At 41.2% G+C, this 20,469-nt stretch overlaps 1 protein-coding gene across 6 annotated transcripts in view; it reads right to left on the reverse strand.

The window, feature by feature from the left end:
- The window catches only part of LOC139694330 (dual specificity calcium/calmodulin-dependent 3',5'-cyclic nucleotide phosphodiesterase 1A-like), a 580,826-nt gene that overhangs the window by 120,412 nt on the left and 439,945 nt on the right, over positions 1–20,469 (reverse strand). The window lies entirely within an intron of this gene.

Here is a 20,469-nt window from a genome sequence, read left to right on the forward strand (position 1 = left end):
TTGGGGAGGTTCGAGGATTTCTGTGGCCGATCGAAGGAGAAGAAAAGGTCATCAGAGAGGAGGGGAGTACAAGTAGCAACGGGAGGGGGAGAGTCCATAAATATTTTTTTAAGGAGACTCTCTAAGGAGACTTCCCTTCCCCCTGCCTGTCTCCTCGACACTGCCGCCACACTATCTATCCTGCCCTTAGAATCCCTCCGAGGCTTCCCCCTACTGTCCTCCGTTACCCTTCTCCGCACAGGGGCGCATCCTTCCCCTCGCCACGCGAATGGATACATCCCCCGACCGGATTTAACTAGGTTGGTCAATCCGCGTTGCGATTCCTAAAACCATTCCCTTTAAAACCTCTCCCCACCCCCAACCCATCGAATATTTTTTTCCGTTCACTCCCTTCAATTTTTTTTCCTTCCTCGCTCCGGTTCCATTGTGCGCTCTACCCTCCGCCTCCCCCGCGTCGATTCGACTGAGGCATTCATCGTTGCGTGGTCACCGCTAGGCGGATCACCCGGGATGCATGTTTCATTATTCTCGATAAACACGGTTCCCGCGCTGGACCACGAACTCTCTCTCATTCCTCTTCCACTCCCCTCCCGATTTGTTTGGCTCCCTGCATTAGGTCACCGCGGAGCGCACGTGAGCGTCGGGACGCCGGGAAAAGATATATACATACATTTTTATGAAACAATGCATTCGAGGAGTTGTGAAAGCGCAATGTAGGAAGAGTTAGGAGTCTAGAGAGGGCGATTCGGAATACTAAAACTGAAACGACGAAAAAGACCGCTTCAAGGTGGCAGGCACGGATGTGCTGGGATTACTGCTTTTGTTATACCAAAAAAATGCTCTCCCCTGATACGTGACTAATGTCGTGTTAAATACGCGAGTGTGATCGATATTCCGTGTTTTACGCGGAATCATGGAGCGATTCTTTACTACCAATTCCGTACGGACTTGTTTATTCTATTTCTGCCATTTTTTCATTTTATCTATTATACGCCAGTGTTGTTAGGCTTCAAATCAATTAGGTTTTACAGCGTTTAATATCTCGGGAAGCAATAACCTAATGATAGTTCGCGAAGGATGTGATCATCAATAAAATATTAGGGTCAAATATATTACTGATTAATTCATCACAGCTCGAAAGTAATAAGTTATGAATCCACGTCGTCGGCAGCGGCTTGTGAATCACGACACGTTCTTTAATTCTGCATAATTGGAATTTAAACGACAATAAATTGTTCGCATTAAACCCCTTACAAATCACCAAACTCTCATCGTTGAGATGGTGATTCATTTAAATAGCAGTGAATAAAGAAGTGCTTGGAAATTCCACTTCAAATTCGGGCCCGAATCGTCCGTTCGCCAGAGACAGCACGTCAATTTGCTTAGCCAAAGGTCGTGGGTTCAAGTCCTTGGAGTTGCGTAAGTCGTGCGACCCGAATTGACGACAAGCCGAGAGTGGCTGATCAGTAACTCAGTGTAGCCATAGTTCACATGCAAGGACTGCCCAGGGATTCAAATCAATATCGCAATCAGATCAAAGGAAATTTCACGGCCGTACGTGCACACGGGTGGCAATGCTCGTACGCAACGCGTCCTCCCGTTCATTGTTAACATTTTCAGTAATTCAGGAATCACCGAACATATATAAACCATGTTTCATTCATTCAAGCCGCCGGTGCCGGAAAAAAGGCCGCTACTCGCACTTGGGACTGCAACAGGATGGTATGGATTATGCTCATTTATTTTACTAAGCACCCAAAAGGGGCACAAAGGCTTTCAAATTGGCTAACAGTAGACTGAATACTAAGAAAGATCGTGGGAAATTATGCAAATAACGCTTAACGATGCCTCTCCATGCACGTGACGGTGACAGATTTTTAAGCAGCTATACGCCCAATTAAGAAGAGAACAACACCTCTGCAGAGAAGTGAGTCTTTGAAAAAGTGAGAACCTTCCGCCGCGGTAGCGCTTCTTTCATTAGTTACGCCATCCGTTATTGTTCTGGAGGTGTGGGGGAAGCGATGCACGCAGGAGGGAACCATATGGTCCGAATTTAACAAAATAAGCCGTACTCTTAACTGTTCCCCATCCACCTTCCCCCGCATATCTCCCTTTCGACTCCCTCCCCTCCGCTCTGCTCCGAAATTCCTGCCCTCCCCCTACGCCCCCCCCATAAAATTCGTCCTCCTTGTCCCCCTTTCTCCATCCTCCTACATCGTCCCTCTCCTCGCGTTCCTCCACGGACCGTATACCCAACCCCCCAAACACTCCGCGCCCCCTTTCACACCCCCATTCACCCCGTCTGGGTTAATAAATGCTGCAGCGACGGCCGGTCTCGCCCTCTCTTTCCTCCCGCCCTCTCTCTCCCCCGGTCGCCATAACCGAAACGAATTGCTCACCCCCGAAATTGATTTATGGCGCCGGTCGCTGTAAGTCTGAGCGAGGAGGCTACGAAAGCACAAACCACTACTATTCATAGTCAACTACAGAATCCTCCTCCTCTTCGCCATCTGTGGGCGCTTAACGCTCTCGCATACAACCGCGGAGTTGCTCCCAGGGCGCATTAATGTGCGGTCACCCTTTGACGTTTCCTGCCAGCCCCTTAACCCTCAAAACGCCTCTCGATTGGATTGCTCAAGTTGGTTTCTTTGATGTTTGCTCTTGGTAATGGCCTCGGCCAACGAAATTCTCAGAAGAGGGAATATTTTAATACTACTCTTCATGAGAATCTATCTGTCCACATTCACTCGCGAATTGCTTGATCTAAGCCTTCCTTCGATTCAAGGGTCCGCTGAAGGGGGGTTATAAATGTGGTCAAAGTCTTGTAAATCTGAGGCTAGTGATTAGGTTGATTGAGAATTTTCACAGTGATGAACCAGATTGTTCCAGAATATAATCTCACATACTGTAACAGCGTACAAAACTGGAATAAATAGGACTTCGCGCTATATCTGGGAATTGCACTACCCAGAGATATTATACCATAACTACAACGGGGCTGAAAAACTTAAAAACTTGCCCTTCTCCCGTAAATTTTACGATAAAACAGAACCAAGTTGCTATGAGTTTCATAGAGCGTACCAAAATACTGCCGGCCTCCCCTTCTGCTCGAACTTCATAGTCCCTCGAAATTAGTTAATCAAAGGTTAGAGGCCAAAACGGGTCCTTACCAAAGGTGTTCATTGCAGAAAACATGGTATTGCATTAATATAGACATAGGAAGCAATAATTCTAACTTATTCTAAACACAGAATATGTTAATTGAATCGGTAGAATAGTTTGGAACTGGCATCATTACAACTAATGGATGACTCTGATATACCCCGTGTTGAATAAATTTGACTTTCTTTCGCTGGATATGAAATATTGACCATCCGGATGAATGGAGTGAAGAATTTCAAGAGATGAGTGCAGTGGTGAAATGACATGTGTTTCGTGAGCAGAGCGCGTTTTGCAGCTCGGCTTGCGAAAACTTGATATGATCAACGGCGCCAAAATATTTCGGTGAAACCGCCGAACACATTTCAATGTTCGCAATACTCCTGAGGACGGAAATGTGCGGCTCCACGGAATTTCCCTCTCGAGCAGTTTGCTAAGTTCTCGAGGGCCGAGCACGTGAATAATGTATACATTTTACAACATATCCAGCGGGCATAGAGGTAACAGCACATTTGGTTCTACCATTCTAGCAGCAGAGCGGAGAATTCGATGTTTAACGTTCGTGTGAACCACATAAATATTGTAGTGGACGGTCCCCTTACCTTATGATTGACGTAAAAGGCTTCGGTACGTACAAATCCTTGGTTCACGCGATAACTCTGTACTCTAAGCCAATTCAGAGGCTGATCGACTGGTGGAGGGACACATGTTCCCCCCCCTCTATGAGAAATATTACTGGCTTTAATACAATTCAAAATAAATATTACTCATATGACTGGGACTACTTTTCCGGCATAAAATTATCTACTGCAGGGTGTGTTGCGATACATAAATCAGAGTGATCATTTTTAAATCTGACAGGATGTTCAAATACTTCCGCTCCACTTTCTCAATTACCCCCTTAAAGAGGATTTCCATGTCCGCTACTGAGTTGATGCATTGCGTTTCTCCGATAAACATTTTAATGAGGCCTTAGGATTAATTGATTTCGTTGGAAAATATGGCTGAATGTAGAATCAAATAGTAATTCGAAACTATGTTCCATTTCGTCTAATTAAAGCTTATGCTTTGAAAGAGACGTAAACTACTAACCGATCTTACATATCAATATTCATACGAATAGCAGCAAATCTAGGCTTTAAATATCCTTTTACATTTTGCAGCAATAAATCCAAGTTAATTATTCACAAACGAAGCGTTCTTGAACTCCAAATAAATTTTCCCGTGTGTGGAGTGCTAGTAAGATGTTACTAACAAACATGGTAAAGTAATGAGGCAGTATTTACGGATTCACGTCATTAATACACTCTCAAGGAGGAAAATTCATTTGTTTTAAATCATGTATTACATCGTTGATCCACTGTTTAGAAACAGTGAGTCGATTTCATAACTACTTATTCAAACCGCTTATGAAATACCCGCTGATATAATCCTATGAAAATAGGTAAACGAGAAGTGTTACGATGACATCTCATCTAACACTTTTGGAGATAATTACGACCGATGCATTGTGTCCGTGCTCTACCCTCCAATCTCTTGGTCCTCTCTCGCATTGTAAACACTCAAGGCATCTCTAAAACTGGGGTATTTGATTTAGGAATCGGCACTTTGGATTTTAGCAACTTAAAAGCAGTAAACATTATCTTTAAGCATGCAACACCTCACAACGTCTTTGGCGTCATCTGCTGGTGCATGCACCTGACTTTGAATATGCAACAAGGGAAAATCATGACCATGCTAATATTTTTAAATTGCGAAGCTATCGATTATCTCACTTTCCGAAAAGGATTTCCCGATGCGTTGCGTTATTTCTTTGAATGATTCGCCGAAGTCATACTGTGAGACACGGGCCCTTGACTTTCTAACATGCGACAGAATCGCGTAAGAAGAGGGGGAATCGCGTAAGTGGCGTCAGTTAGATTAAGCTAAAGGAGCTTTAATTTTAATTTTTCGATACCATGCATAGCGGTGGGGAGTTGAAAATAGAGTATTCCAACCTTGATAAATTATGAGACAAGATGTGGACCTACAAAATTAGAGCGATATATGGGCAAGAAAAAACTGACTAAAACGATGAGAAGGTGCAAGGAAGGGTACACTTCCTTGCTGGCAACGATATCCGCCGCTTCCCTCGCCTTCCCTTCCATTCATTTCTTTCATTTCGCCATCCCACCATGCTTCCCACCAGACCCCCTCCTTCTTTCACTCCCATAATTTTTTCTCCCATCGACCCATCAGCTTCCTTTCCTGATTCTGAGAAACGGGTCAAGTAGACTGCATCACTCTCACACTTTAATGCCAGGACATGGATCATTCTATCGCGCAAATTACGACCGAATCCGGATTGAGATAACGGTTAAGTGGTTACGGCACGGACATCCTCCGACGGACGGAGCGATTTGAATTTCACATCGGCGATGATTAAAAAAATAATAATAATAAATACACGACCGCTCTCATGTTGCTCGCTCAACATTTCACTTCGAATGCATTTCCAACTTCGAATGTGGGGAGAGTGTGACCCAACTTCCTCTACTTATCTCCCCCACCCTCTTCTCTCTGACGCATTGCCAATGGGCGAGAGGGATCTCTTTCCCTCTCACTCACTCACTCATCTTCGAGTGCGGGGTTCGGCACTAAACTCACAATTACGACAGGAGGGCGTCGCCGCACTCTTGGCGCTGCCCGGGAAGCCTATGCACGCTGCCTATCAATTAAAGTCCATGAGTATGTGTTTGTGTAAAGAGAGTGGCGAATGGCTCTGCGACGTTGTTCTGCCCACGAAGTGCATTAAAGTAATTAACCTCGCCATCTCCGCGTGCTTTCCCTCGTTAACTTGCAATGCAGTTCGCTCTAACCCTGCGAGTCGATTCCTTGATGATCGGTGGAGGCGGAGCAATCGACTTACACTTGCACTTGACTACCTCTTATCAGCTCTCTCTCTCTCTCTCTCTCTCTCTCTCAAACCCTCGACCGACGCTTAATTCGGTCCGAAAGGGCTGAACCTCAGAATTTTTGCACACATAACACGTGATTCCTGAGATAAGGGCTCTCCAGGAAAAGAAAAATCGTGGGCGAAAAGAATATATATTGACGGAAAAGGTGGGGTACTTTCGGCCTTATTTCGAATGAGGAGCCAGGAGAGCATACAAAAAACCACGAGGGAGTTTTGCCTAAGTCACGTCCTCTTTTTTTTTAAAGTAAATTTTGATTGTGATTTGTCAGTTGCACTTGAATTAATCTCGAAATAGTACAATATCAATAACAAATGATACTTCCAAAAGTCGATGCAACCGATTAGATGCGTCAAAGAATATCGATTACCAATACACTTCCTCTCTTAATGATTAAAATGACTTGATGATACATATTTTTATAAAAGCAACAACTCTGACGATTTTGCGAACGTGTTTAATTAATTAGGGATCTCCTGATTTGATCGGGATGCCATAGAGACAGCGGTCGAGGGCTTAGGTACCTTAAAGAGTATGCGTAGTTCATTCTCAGATTAGTTAAGGATCATTAGTGGATTTTTTAGACGAAAGAATGCTACCGGGGATGCTGCTATTATCCGATTTGCATATAAATATGAGGTTCCTCTTTGACACTGAAAATTATATATTGGATATGAATGAATAGATGAATGGATATGAAAGAATTTTTTGAATTTTCGTTCTTGAGGATAACTAAATTCATTAAAATTTTCCCGTTTTTCTGACTTCCGTTTTTTGTTGACTTATTATCCATAAGGAAAACACATAGGAGAGACGAAAACTTCTGGGATATGGCAGATTTCAAAAAGGTTGGGAAATAAGATGGAAATTTTTAACAGGAATACCGATTAGCATTGGAAAAAAACATGCCTAGAGTATTTATCGTCAACTAAGCACGGGGAATCCTTCCGAGATAGACTTCTGAATAGTCGCATACATTGAACGATTTTAGACAAAGGCAACAACATTTATCAAGAAGCGGAAGCCAAGACATTTGCATGACTTCCTAGGTTAATTTAGGAGTCTCAGGAGGACGGAGACAAAGGCTAAATAAAAGATAAATTATATTAAGGAAGTTTGAAGCGGATATCCTTTTATAATATCTCGTGGTAATACTTAACTATATGTACGAGGGTCATCCGGAAAGTAGTACCCGTTCGTGCCGCATGAAGTGCTGACGACGCGAGTAGCCGCTGGACGAGGTCAGATAGCTTCAGTGGCTTGTCTGCCTTCTCTGAGCCAAGTTGCGTGACGCTAGCATTGCCTGTGTTGTTTCTGTGATTGTTTACAATGTTTAAAAAAATTGAGAACGCCGCCAGTTGTGAAGTGAGGGCAGTGATTAAATTCCTCAATGCAAGAAACGTTCGCCCATGTGATATTCATCGCCAATTAAAGGAGGTGTATGGAGACAATGTAATGGACGAGTCGTCTGTTCGGCGGTGGTGTCGCAACTTCAACATGGGGAGGGGGCACACACACGACGATGAGCGTTCGGAGAGACCGTCTGTCATTACAGACCAACTGGTGAGCTCAGTTGACGAATTCGTGAGGAACGATCGGCGCGTCACAATTGATGACATCTGTGAGCATTTTCCCAATGTTTCTCGAACAATTGTTCATGAAATTGTTAAACACCATCTGCATTATGCAAAAATTTGTGCAAGATGGGTCCCTCGCGTATCTCAATGAGCTGGCGGCGAAGGACTATGCAGCAGGAATACAGAAACTTGTCACACGTTATGACAAATGCCTTAATTTGCTTGGAGATTATGTTGAGAAGTAGTTTAAAGTATCCTCTTTCAAATAAAATTTTTTATGTTTGTTAATATTTACTTTTGTGTCTTTATTTCACGAACGGGTACTACTTTCCGGATGACCCTCGTATTACCATTCCGTCCAAGTAGAGATTATAGCTTATAGAAATTATTTTTGAAAATTTTTCCAAATTGAAACATTTATGGTTAAAGAATACCACAGAGATACTAAAGCGAAACATAGTGCTAGGGATTAGGAAAATAAACTCGATGTAATTATTAAGTTACTAAGTGGGAAAATCTTGTTTTCGAGTCAACCTGCTGACCCATAGGTCGCGAGTTCAAGGGTCGCTTGGGATATGAGTGCTACAGAAACTATTGTGATCCCTCCATAGTAAATGTGGCTACAAATATATCAGTTATAATTGAAGTCAGGCTTCTTGAGAAATGGAGTATACGTGATACCTGCATCGTCCGGACAAGGCAAGTATTGGGTATAAAGTTCAACGTGGTTGAATTACTTCCAAAGTATCTTGCAATTATATGCACAAAAGTGCCGAAGCATAAAAGCAAATCCCTTAATACATAATGTAGATCTTCAGAATGTTCATGTCGTTTCTATCGCCAGCACATTCTTCCGTGATAGGTGACGCTTTTAGCGACGCATTGCCAGGAGGAGATACATATTGATGGACGAGAGATTAATCTGAAAAAGAATTTTCGCGACAAACTGCGACAAATCAGCACCAGCGGAGCCTCCTCACATTTACATCGTAACGTACTAAGCGTTTAAGATTCATTAGACCATTAATTCGAATACTGACGGACTCTGACCCTCCATTTCGAAAAATACAGCTTCTTCATAAACTTCATAAGATCCACGTTTCTACTTTCACTTCAATTGTGTATCTCATCTCATCCGTTGTGCTTCAAGAATCGTGTGTATTTGCAAAAGGATCACATTCTCCTGACAGACCTCTGTATTTATTTTCATCAAATGTTTGGCACACTTTCTCATTCCAAGAAACTGCGGGATATTCTGCAGCAGTAACTTTTAGCGGTGTCATCCGCTAATATGTACGTAGATGCAACAATTTCAGAGTGTAAAATCATTCGCCTTGAGCGGGATTCTAACCCGGATCCCTCGATGTCAAAATTTCAGAGTTTAAGAGGACGCCTCGATAGCTTAACTGGCTAAAGCACTAGGTCGGACATCGAGGGATCAAGGTTCGAATCCCGGTCAAGGCGAATGATTTTTTCCACTCTTGACATTGTTGCACTGAGACACTTTCTTGTTTTTCATCTTTTCCGGCCACCCAATCGCTTCTCAGCATCCTTTTGAGCGTCATGTTTCTATGAATTATGTTATTCTCTCCGCTTGCCTTTCCAATGGTCCGCCTCCCTGACAAATGGAATTCCGTAATCGATAAGAATATTTTCACAGATTACTTTCTTGATTATCACCACATTTTTTTCACATAGTTGCCACGTAAATCCGAACAAGTCCTTTTTTTCAATACAGTGCTATGGATTACCCTTGGCACCATTACCAACTTGACTCTATGGGTATATCCTACACCCATGCACTTAGGATCATCTCGTTTATCAGTAATGGACATTTTCCTTAGGGATTCTCTGTTAAACAGCGATGTGGAATGGTAAACGATCCATGTTAATTTTCTATCTTCCACATTCGCTCCACAAAATAATTTGATTTTAAAATTCTGGGGCTAAGTGCGTTGGTTCTTCGGTTAGTAGGGATTACTACTATAAAAGAGGGTAACATTTATGTTTGCGCATATGGTAGCTATACGCCTCTGGAATCTCTATTAGTCCCTCACGACTTGCCCTTGGGGTCCGCAGAGACTGAACACCACTTGAGCTAAGGTACACAGCGCCCACAGCCAAGGCGGTACTCAAACACGCGGATATTGGGTTAGCAAGTGGGAAGTTGGGAGGGACCAGACTTCAGTAGCAGTAGTAGTACATAGTAATTAGGGAGAGCGACCGGCAGCTGAGGTAATTTGCGCCAATAGGGATAGGTGGGTAATTTGGTACGGGTAGCATGTTCAGGGAATGGTGTGAAGGGAACAGAGAAACCTAGCGTCCGACCGCATGGATAGTGTATCCTCTTGCATTGCTCTCCGCATGACACCCCAATTAGGAATCGCTTTACCAATGAAACCAGAAAACTTCATCACCAATTTGACCACAATCGCGGCGAGACATTTCGTTGGTGGTGTTGGAGCATCAAAAACGTAACGGGAGAAGAAGAAATAAATCTATACATAGATATATATATATATATATATATATATATATATATATATATATATATATATATATATATATGGTCATGAGTTGATTTAAAGCGTACCTTACTCATTGTTACTAACTTATTTTGTGGACGTAGGTTATCCCCCACGCATTCAACATTTTCATAATCAATGAAAAACAGTGTGGCAAAATAACCGCCAAACGGGCAATGAGAGACTGACATAAACTATCAATCAAAAGTGGCGCTTGAGGCACACAAATATGGTAAAAGTGTATACTAGAAAATATCAAATCCAGTAAAACAGAAAACATGGGAATATATGAGAGGCGAAATATCTTCACGCTATCTCCACCGACGAAATATTAAACAACACATATGTGATTAAATATAATGAACGCAGCATGAATAAATGCAGCATCGCATAAAATAAGGAATTTCCCGAAGTAACAAGGAAGAATGTTAAAATAATCGAATGTTAGCTTAGATAAGATGTATCAGAATGATGATTGCAACACTGTCTTGACAGATAGCAACGGTATGGACTATATGGGCTTTTTGATGTGCTGATTGCACACTACTCACAATTCAGTAGTCACCTTCATATAATTCAGAGCAATAAAAATGGGAACCTTTGGTTTAAGGGGAAAACAACCAAATAATCATACAAACTTTTCACTTCGCTGGCCCAAAGATTCCGATACCGATGACCTAAATATAGCCCCGACGTTAACACAATTCGGAACTTAAAAACGAGCGTAATAAACCCGCTTGCGACCATTCACTCAATGATTTGGGACACCTTTTGCAAAAGCAATACGGCTACGAATCTTTGTTCTTATGACGTGTTTCATAGCATTCTTCGAGACATCAGTAATAAGTAACTGAATCAATAATATGGTTCCAGTATGGTTCACCACTTACATCGCTAATTTTGTGGATATAAAATGAAAATTCACGAAAGTGATCAAAGGAAAGAAGAGTAGGTTTGAGGAAGAAAGGTTTCACTGATTTAGAATGAATAAAAAAACATGCTTTCTGCGATTTACAGTGCCAGGTACGATAGCTCAAACACAGGAAATATTCCCTCAACATCCTTTCCTAAAATCCTTCGACACTGGATGAGAAAACACAATCCAAGCGAACTAAAACGCGATTGCGTAGGCCTGAATTGCAGAGGAAAGAACTTTAGAATGGCATTAGGGGAAAAAAGTATGCCAAAAATACAATTTCAGGCATATTCGTAGTCGAAATCCTAGTTTCAAAGGAACTGAAATTTTCAAAAGATCATGCCACAAATAATCCAATAAGAAATGAGAGATAATACTCAAAGCCGTAGGCGCATTCAACGGAAAATGGTGACTGAGGCGACATTCCACACATTTCCGATCAAGAGAGTCCTCGCGGCAAATGAGAAATGCGGCAGAGCATTCAAGACTTTACGATTGCCTCCGAAGGTGTCGAACGTGGCCTGGATATGCGAGCAAACGAACGGGCGTCGAAGAAAATTTGACACCGGCATTACGAATGGTCTCTCTCGGGGCACTCAGGGCTTATAACAGACGACGAAGCTATTATTTCCTACCAGTTTTACGAAATTACTTATCGGAAAAAAAGAAAGTTCAACGGAAACGGACGCGTCCTAAATAAAATAAGAATTAAAAAAAAGGGAATAGGCACATAGATATTTATTTATTCAGCCGAAATATTTTTGACGCATCTCAAGGGTTTGCACGGTACCCATCGCGATTCTCAAGGCGAGCATGAATACCTTGCACTTCCTCAGCTTGAAGCTTGTTTCCAATTTTGTTTCTACAAATTACAAAGGTTTTTGAATGAAGAGAATTTCGCAGTTTCTGCTGGCCTTTCGCCAAGTCCCAAAAGAAGATGTTCTTTCAATACATATATTGAATAGTCTTGAAATGAATAGTTTCGGAAAAGTCCGCTTCAGAATGTGATTCAAACTGTACACTACTACTTATATCACAATTTAGATCCCGTTAAATTTTATCTTCCCGATTCTGGAACGACATTTATGAATCCAAATTGTAAGCTATCTTTATAACGTCACTCGAAAGGCTGTCTGGTGTGAGGACTATTAAACGATTCTAGTCAATTGATTAAGTAATCATATGATTTTCGGAAATATTTGAAGGATATGACTGAATGATATTTTGTAGAACAGAGGAATTTTCGGACACGAGTATCAAGTGAACGGTGAAACTTTTATGAATCATGCTTAATCGGCCACATTCCATAGATTTGAACTACTCAGGATACCAATTTGCAATTAAAGAACTTGACGTGCTCAGGTGCTCAGGGTATCAGAGTGATGCAGAGGCTTGTATACTGGCTTTCCACCCGGAGCTCGAAGCCTGGACGTGGCAGGATTTTTCAATTATGTCCCGATCCCTGCTTTGGATGTTATGTGGAGAATACTTAAGCGAAGTACGCTGTCCATCAGATGGGACGTTAAACTATGCCCCCCTTGTAGCCCTTTCATATTATTTAAGGTTAATACCGACGCCCGGTTTCTCTTTACCCATTCCATGAAAATTATACCCCTACCAAATTCCTATCCCTAACGGCGCAAATGACCTTAGCTGCCGGTGGTGTCTCATTATAACTAGCACTATCTTAAGGAATTAAATTTTTCAATAAAAGTTGAATATTTTTTGTGTAAATTAATTTAAGTGAGTCTTGAAGACACGTTGGTTGGGCGGGGGGGAAATTGGCTTGTTTGAATGATAGGATTACCGCTAATGTTTCTGGACTCATTTTGCAGAAAATATATATAGCGGTATGAAAATAAAATACATTGTACTTCCGCACAAAATGTTTAATTACAAACGACCGCCAGTTTCATCGTATAAACGACATACGGTGCGATGTTTCCCGCGGCGTGTAGACCATGAGGGCTGCAAGCTGTCGCGTTCAACCGCGAAGGTTATTTCGGCCGATGACATTTTCGTAGACATTCCAGCCGGTGCCGTCGAAGTCACCACTGGCGCCGTGAAATCCGACCATAGGCAGACTTCACGTTTTTAAGGTGTGATATGTATAATTTTCTACGAAAAATGCTAACACATCCCAAGTGATTTTCCCTGCCCCCTTACATTTTCTAAGGGTCTACAACCTACAGTAGTCGTTTGTTTTTAATCCTCAAGGGAAAAAATCAATTGGAGTCTATTTCGGAGGTAATCACAAATATACCAAGACGCTATATCGGTTGATTAGTACATCTAGATAAAGAGTAATGACGCGCTCCCACGTTGGTTTTACTGTGAACGCGAGTATTGCCAAGTAGGTAGCTATTTCAAAATAAACACTCAATACATTTTGTATGCACTGTTCGTTACCATGCTATGGTCGAACACTTCATGGTTGTTATTCTATTTACCGCAAATATACGTATGATCTAAGCCTGACATCCTGATAACCCCAGCTACACGCTCACATTGACTGGAAGAATATGTGGACCTACATGTACACACACAAGTAGATGAAGTATTTCCTTATAATTGAACAGTCGAGAAAACTTAATGCAAGTAGTTAAACAGGGAGGACCAGGGCATATGATTCCGTAGATGTCTAGTACCCGGTTGTTTGCTGCAACGCTCCTGATTCCCGAAAAATCATCGTAAAATTCGAATTAGGAGTTACATGTCAAAAGTTAGGGGTAAATCATCAAGGCTGAAACTGCTCGCCAATGCCGTCAGCTGCAGATGGACAGTTCCCGATGGCGCACGAAACGCTTTAACTTGGACTTGGAAAGAAATCCCTCGGTATGGATTTGCTCAAGGTCACTAAAGTCATTTGAACAATGAAGCAATCCGGAAAGCGAAAGATGGCGTTACTAAAATTTCGAGGAATGAGCAGGGGTATATGGAGACGATTAAATCTTCTGATTTGGCTGGAACTTAAAATTCCAGCGTAATCATATGAAGCATTCCTCCCTTGGCAAAATTAAGCATTCCCACGTAGGAAGTTATGTTTTTTTTTAACTCTCGGAATTTGGCAAAACTCTCCCATTCTCCATTAATCTGGTTGAAAAATTAAATAGAGAAAGTTTTACGCATTCGGCTTTCAAAATTATTTTTCGCATGGTGTGATGTAATGAAAATGCATTACATTAAGCATAATAGGTTTTTATACAGCAAAATTTAGTAATCTAAAAACCTGGCATGGATGAATTGAAAATTTAATAAATATATAGGGTGTATATGTGAGCAAATGATAACGTTCGCGATGTGATAACGGCCCGAACCAGCTTACCATGAGGCGTTAGTGTCCTGCTCGAATTTAAATGGTACTTTGGTCTGCCATCATGCGTCAAATAGTCTCTATTATTGATTAGAAATTCGTCATCAATAGCTCACGCGTCTAAAAAATACGTTAATTACTTCTGAATTAGTGTACTTTATACGGAATACAGCTTTATCTGCCTTAATTAAAGGTTAATTTCTTATTAATCAGAGGAAATAGAAAATCATGAGGAAAAATCACAAAGCATGTATCTATAATTTAGCCAATTCATCTTCGGCTAGATTTAATGACAGTTATTCCGAACAAAATTTTCGTTTCTAACTTATTTGTAGTAATGAGGTATCTAAAAAATGAGAACACAAAAAATAAGTGTAAACAGAGCAGATCAAGAAAGTTTCCAAAAGAGGACGGTTAAAGATTGATTAATAAACCATGGGAATATTTTGTAATAACTGATGTATCTCTACATTATTAAATTATAAACACAAATACTCCTCAATACGTGTAGGAATACTTCAAAACACAAGACCAGGTTCATAAAACAAATACATCAGGGAATAAAAACTTGGTTATACCGCAGCGTTGAACGGTCATCTACAATCAAACATTACTATTACTGCTTCCCACGAGTGAAACAAACTTAGTCCATCCTTGAGGGTAGCTCCTTCAATTGCATCATTTAAAAGAACCCTACATGAGACACTATTTTTTCTTTAATTTAGTAAATTACAACATGGGCATTGTATATCTGTAGGTTTTTGCAGGTTCTTCACACTCCCCTTCAGGTGTGGGGTTTTTCCTGCTGTTGGCGTTTTCTTAAAGGATTCAATTACTTACGTTTTTCCCACAATTGTGTATATCTTTCTACATTCTTTGTACTCCTGCATATTCATTGTAAAGCGATTGCCATTCTATAGTTCTTTTTTATATTATTTAGCACTCAAAGGCATTTATATTTTAATTGAATGTATTTCACAATGGGTTAGACGGGAGAAGGGACTGCCACATTCTCTACCTTGCTCGAATAAAGACGAATTATTATTATTAATAATACCTCTTAATTGTTTTGTAAATTAGAGGGACTTCGGAAGTAATGGGGTGGTGATATGATTAATATACATAATATATTTAGAAATGATGACGGCAAAAACTAATGTCAAAAACTCCGACAAAAATTTATTTGAAAAGCGATTGTGACTGACTAATCGTAATCAGCCTGTCAATGTGAAAGATTGAACTGAAATTCAAGTTGATTGAATCCTACATTCTTCCGAATCCAACTTGAGTAATATTACTCTCATATGGCTTTTCTTCGTAAAATTTATAATTATATTAAATAGCACTATTTGTTAGTTCTATGAAGTTCACCACTTAAATTATTATTATAATATTATGATGATTTAGCAAAATGAGAGATCGAATTACAAATTAAATTTCCTTTCAAGTTGATAGGACAATGGCTTCTTAGGATCCGTTTGCGTGGGGGAACTCATAGCAGATCATTAATCCCTCTGAAAAATGTGACTTCACGATGAGAAGGGAGACGGTACCATAAAACTAGGAACAATAACAAAACGTAAATAAAAACCTTTACGGTGAAATTCAGTGAATTCAAATACGAGGAAAAATGTTTTCCTTCCGCCTTTCGTACACCAACTAATTGGAAATTGAAAAATAGTAACTTTGTGACGACACAGAAAATTATTTCGATACGACCCGGGTTTCGACAATTAACGTCATCTTCAGGTTCAAACCAAAAACTATACACCTACTAAGGTGTCATTCAACTGCAGTGCTCGTCGTAGCAGCGTAGTTCTTTTAATTCAAGGCTTAGAAAAAATGACTGCCAGAAGCAGGTTTTGCACTTATGAGATTGTTATCTCTCTCGTGCTTTTGACATTATATTCACTGCAGTCTCCTGAAGTTTGCTTTGAAATTTACCTTGCCATCACGCATGGCCTAGGGTGCCATGCTTCAAATCCTATCGAATAGAGCAGTAATAAGCTGAGGGTCCCTGCGGTGACTCAAGACACAAGTTAGGCATAACCAACCACAGATACTCAAGCATCTGAGAGCTTGGGCGTACGCCATCAGGGAAATTACTGCTTCCGCAAATTTGGCTAGAGTAAACTAAGATATTGGTGGCTCTCACGGCGGTTAAAGTTTAGGCTCACACACTGATTACGGATTACCTGACTTTCTAAGCGGCCGTGAGGGATTAAAGAAGTACCACAGGGTTGATAATATGTAAGTGGAATGTAACTACATGGACCATATTTTTCTTTACGCGTTACATTAGTGGTGGGCTCATTGAGTATTTATTTAAATATGCATTGAAAGAGAAACTAGTTCATACATTAATTAGAATCATACGCAGGAATATCAACCCCAAGAGGATTGTTCAACATTAATTTTAATGTTTACTTATACACGTAGAAGATTACAATGGTGCTCCCAGGACATTTTCTTCTACGTGTACAAGTAAAAACTGTCCTGGGAGCACTATTGTAACCCAGGAGGTAATAATATGATATGGGTATACTAGGAATCTATAGCTCAAAAACCTTCATATTCTTAAAGACGTCTAAAGAATATAATAACACAATATCTATTACAGGCATAAGTAAGATAACTTAAAATTTCTTTGGGGCATATAAGCTTAAAAAATTTGAAACAAAGGAACTTTGCGCGCGCCAATGTCATTACACATACTATTGCTATTTTAATTGAGGAAAAAAGCTGAGTACCCAAACTTTTTTGATTCACTTCCTTTCAGCTAAATCTCAACAGATTTATTCTCTTCTTAAAGATCCTCCAAAGTAACCAAGCAACCAAGAAACTTTATTCGTCTACAGACGACTGAGTCACTTTTCAAGGAAACGTTTCATCATTTTGATCTTAAATTTATTTATATCAAGCTGGCGTGTTGTGAACGCCCTTTTATCCAGTCATCCAGTATTCATCCGATCGTTCAGAATGTCACCCTCTTATTTAATAATCTTTTCGAGAAGGGAAAATGAAATTCCGTTAAATGACAACATTTTATTTCATCACAAATCTCATTCATTTTGTGTTCGATGAAAGATGGTAATATTTACAACTCTCGTCTAACCGGAGATGAAATATTGAAGATCGAGAGGCTTTCAAGGGGTCATGCAAATGGGTGACACACATGAAAGAATTCATTTTATACATTTTCATCAAAAAATAAACACCAAAAGATTAAAAACTTCATATCATCGATTCAGTGAATTCTACTAACAAAATAATAAAATATATTTTTTAAAAGAATGCGTATGGACCATGAGTACAGGAAGTGATTATGGAATAATGAAACAAAAGCTGATAATTTTAAGAATTCTACGATGAATGCTTTCGCAAAGAAATGTGAGAGAGCTTGTGAGAGCGAAGAAAATAATTTCCCATGAACATTACGTCAAAATAATCCTGTAACATTTTAAATGCATATTTTACAATTTTAAGTCACCCACTCTGATTTTTTTTAGAAGCCTTGACGTGTACAGTGGGAAGAAAAAGACCCGAGGGCATCTGCAGCATTGCGTGGGACAAATTTACTCCGCGGCTGTCCAACTGTACCCTTTCTGCCACGACAAAAACATTAGTAACGACCCCTGCACGTTTGTTCGCTTGCAAGAAAAAGAATATGACTAGTCCAATACACCATTATCCTCTTTTTATCAGTTCGCCAAAGTCAGTTCTGAGATGCACGTTTGTACAACTACCTACTGAGTTTTAAACGACTTAAAGAGGCTGATCAAGAACCACCCTTCTTTTTGCAAACGGTATTTATTTCGTTCGAGCTGCCGGTTTCCGGCATCTGCAGGTTCGCGGATCCAAGGCTTGCAAAAAAAATTACCAGAAGAGAAGCAATTTGAAAGAAGAAAAATCGTCGATTACCCGCCGAAGCGTGCCAGGAGATAAAATGGAGGGAGTTTCCGACGACAGCGATGGGTTTCTCGCCACGCATATCTCTTCTCTAGTCCGCACTCCGAAGAAGAAAAAGGAGTAGGAGAGAAACTTCCGCAACATCCACTCGACTCGAAGTAGAGAGACAAGGCGGCGATAAAAAAAAACGAGGCGCACGACTCTCCGGCTGGCACAGAGAGCAATCGAAGGAGGCAGGTAAGCAAATAAGTCTTCTTCTGTCTACTCCCCCTTCAGGTTATCTCGAATCTAACGGGCACCTACGTGCTTTCACGTGGGAGAGAGCACCTCTCTCTCTCTCCTGCATGCGCTTTTGCACGGGAGAGTTATCCACGTGGTCGGAGCATCCGAAGCCACTCTGGAGTCAATCGCACTCAAATTGCCCGCAGCCCATGGGGATCTTCCTTGACATCTCAGAGAGAGTGGAGCTTTCGGCTTTCGATAGGAAGGTGCCTAGTTCGAAACCCATGTTATACCTTCGGACAAATATATCTAATAGGTAGGGTTGTCGAAAGCGGCCCACGGATCACTGAGTACGAGAACTTCTCGATAAACCGCAGAGGATGATATTAACAGAGAAAGGAATCATAAAAAACACCCCACTTGTTTCCTTGCATTTCTCGCACCTTAGGCGCTGTTCTTGAATTAAGTAAGGTTTTCGGGGTAAGTACTATTTTCATTACGCTTCTTTAAGGGGAGGGGGTGAATCTTAAAGAAGTTTTTTCACTGCATAGCTTTTTTCAGCCGATGATTATGAATAAAGAAAGTGATCGCCAAATAGCATACTGTGCCAGTAATGGAATTCATCAATGAAACTCATTACAGCATTTTTTTATCGTTTGCCAACCCGTCGTAAGACTAGCGAACTGTTTGTTTCATTTCACTTGATGTATGACGTAACTTATGATACGAGTAAAATGCAAAACATAGTAATTCATGATAGTGTGCTTTTTTAGACTAATATAAGACTCATATAGTAACGGAGTTACTATATGAGTCTTATATTAGTCAGTTAATAATCACAGAAAAACTCCATTCGTCAAAACCAAATGTGCCGTTCTTTATAGAAAAATGACTGCTTGATATATCAACGACGGCGTTGACAATGGCGTAACATGGGGAGAGGAGTCAGGTTCACATCTTACGATTCTAACAGAGTGAGGAAGGGGCAAAAAAAAGCCGACAGTGGCCTTACGTAACATAAGGACGGTCCCTTAGGGCTTATCGAGATGAGTTCAGCTACCCTCGTACATTGAAACCGACCTTCGGGTTGTTTTCTGGAGTGTGGTGTTGCGAGGTTGAGGGGGATGGGGGTGGGGGTATTGAATGGAGCCCCAGGGGGAGGGGGGGGACTGTCGGAAAGAGAACGAAATTCACGAACTCCGCAAGGAGGGTTGACATAAGTGGAGGCGGTCGAGAGGGTGGGGGTGGACAAGCGGGTAGCGGAGGGGACGAGCAAGGGAAGGACGAATCCAATAACGAATTCGCGAGGAGATGAAAAGAGCGTCGCGCACCGAAAAAGTGTCCCTCGAAGTCACGCGGAGTCCATGATCGTGGGGAAAAACCATCCGCGAACTAATCGAGGGGTGACACTCCATTCGCTCACGACCGCGGACGCACCTCTCGGCGAATAACTGCCGCAGAGCACGGGAGAAGAACCTTCGTGACTTACCGATCACCTTCAAATGAGTCGGAATTGGCCCGGAGATGTGTCGCAACCGAAGGGCGGAAGAGATGCTCACGACGTATGAACGAATTCTATGACTGGCGGCACAGAGGCAAGGAACGGATCACAATGCCAGTACTTCCACAGCTTTTATTTCTCTCCCCCTCAAATCGCATGGTGAACAGGAGTTCTCCTCAAATGGATGAAAAGGATTTGGCACTGCTAATGGCGATCCTGACTCGGTGGGTCATTTTCGAAAAAAATCACGACTTTCCATTATAATGGACTGCTATTATATTTGCTCGTCTCGAGCGTTATGTGACTGAGGTTTTCGATCAATAGCCTTCGAGCGAAGTGGCGTCACTGCTGGCGCGTTTCTCCGTAAGCACTGATCTGCTCGCCGAGCCAAAG

Source organism: Hetaerina americana, unplaced genomic scaffold (genome assembly GCF_022747635.1).
Source record: "Hetaerina americana unplaced genomic scaffold, ioHetAmer1.1.p SCAF_5, whole genome shotgun sequence".
Lineage (NCBI taxonomy): Eukaryota > Metazoa > Arthropoda > Insecta > Odonata > Calopterygidae > Hetaerina > Hetaerina americana.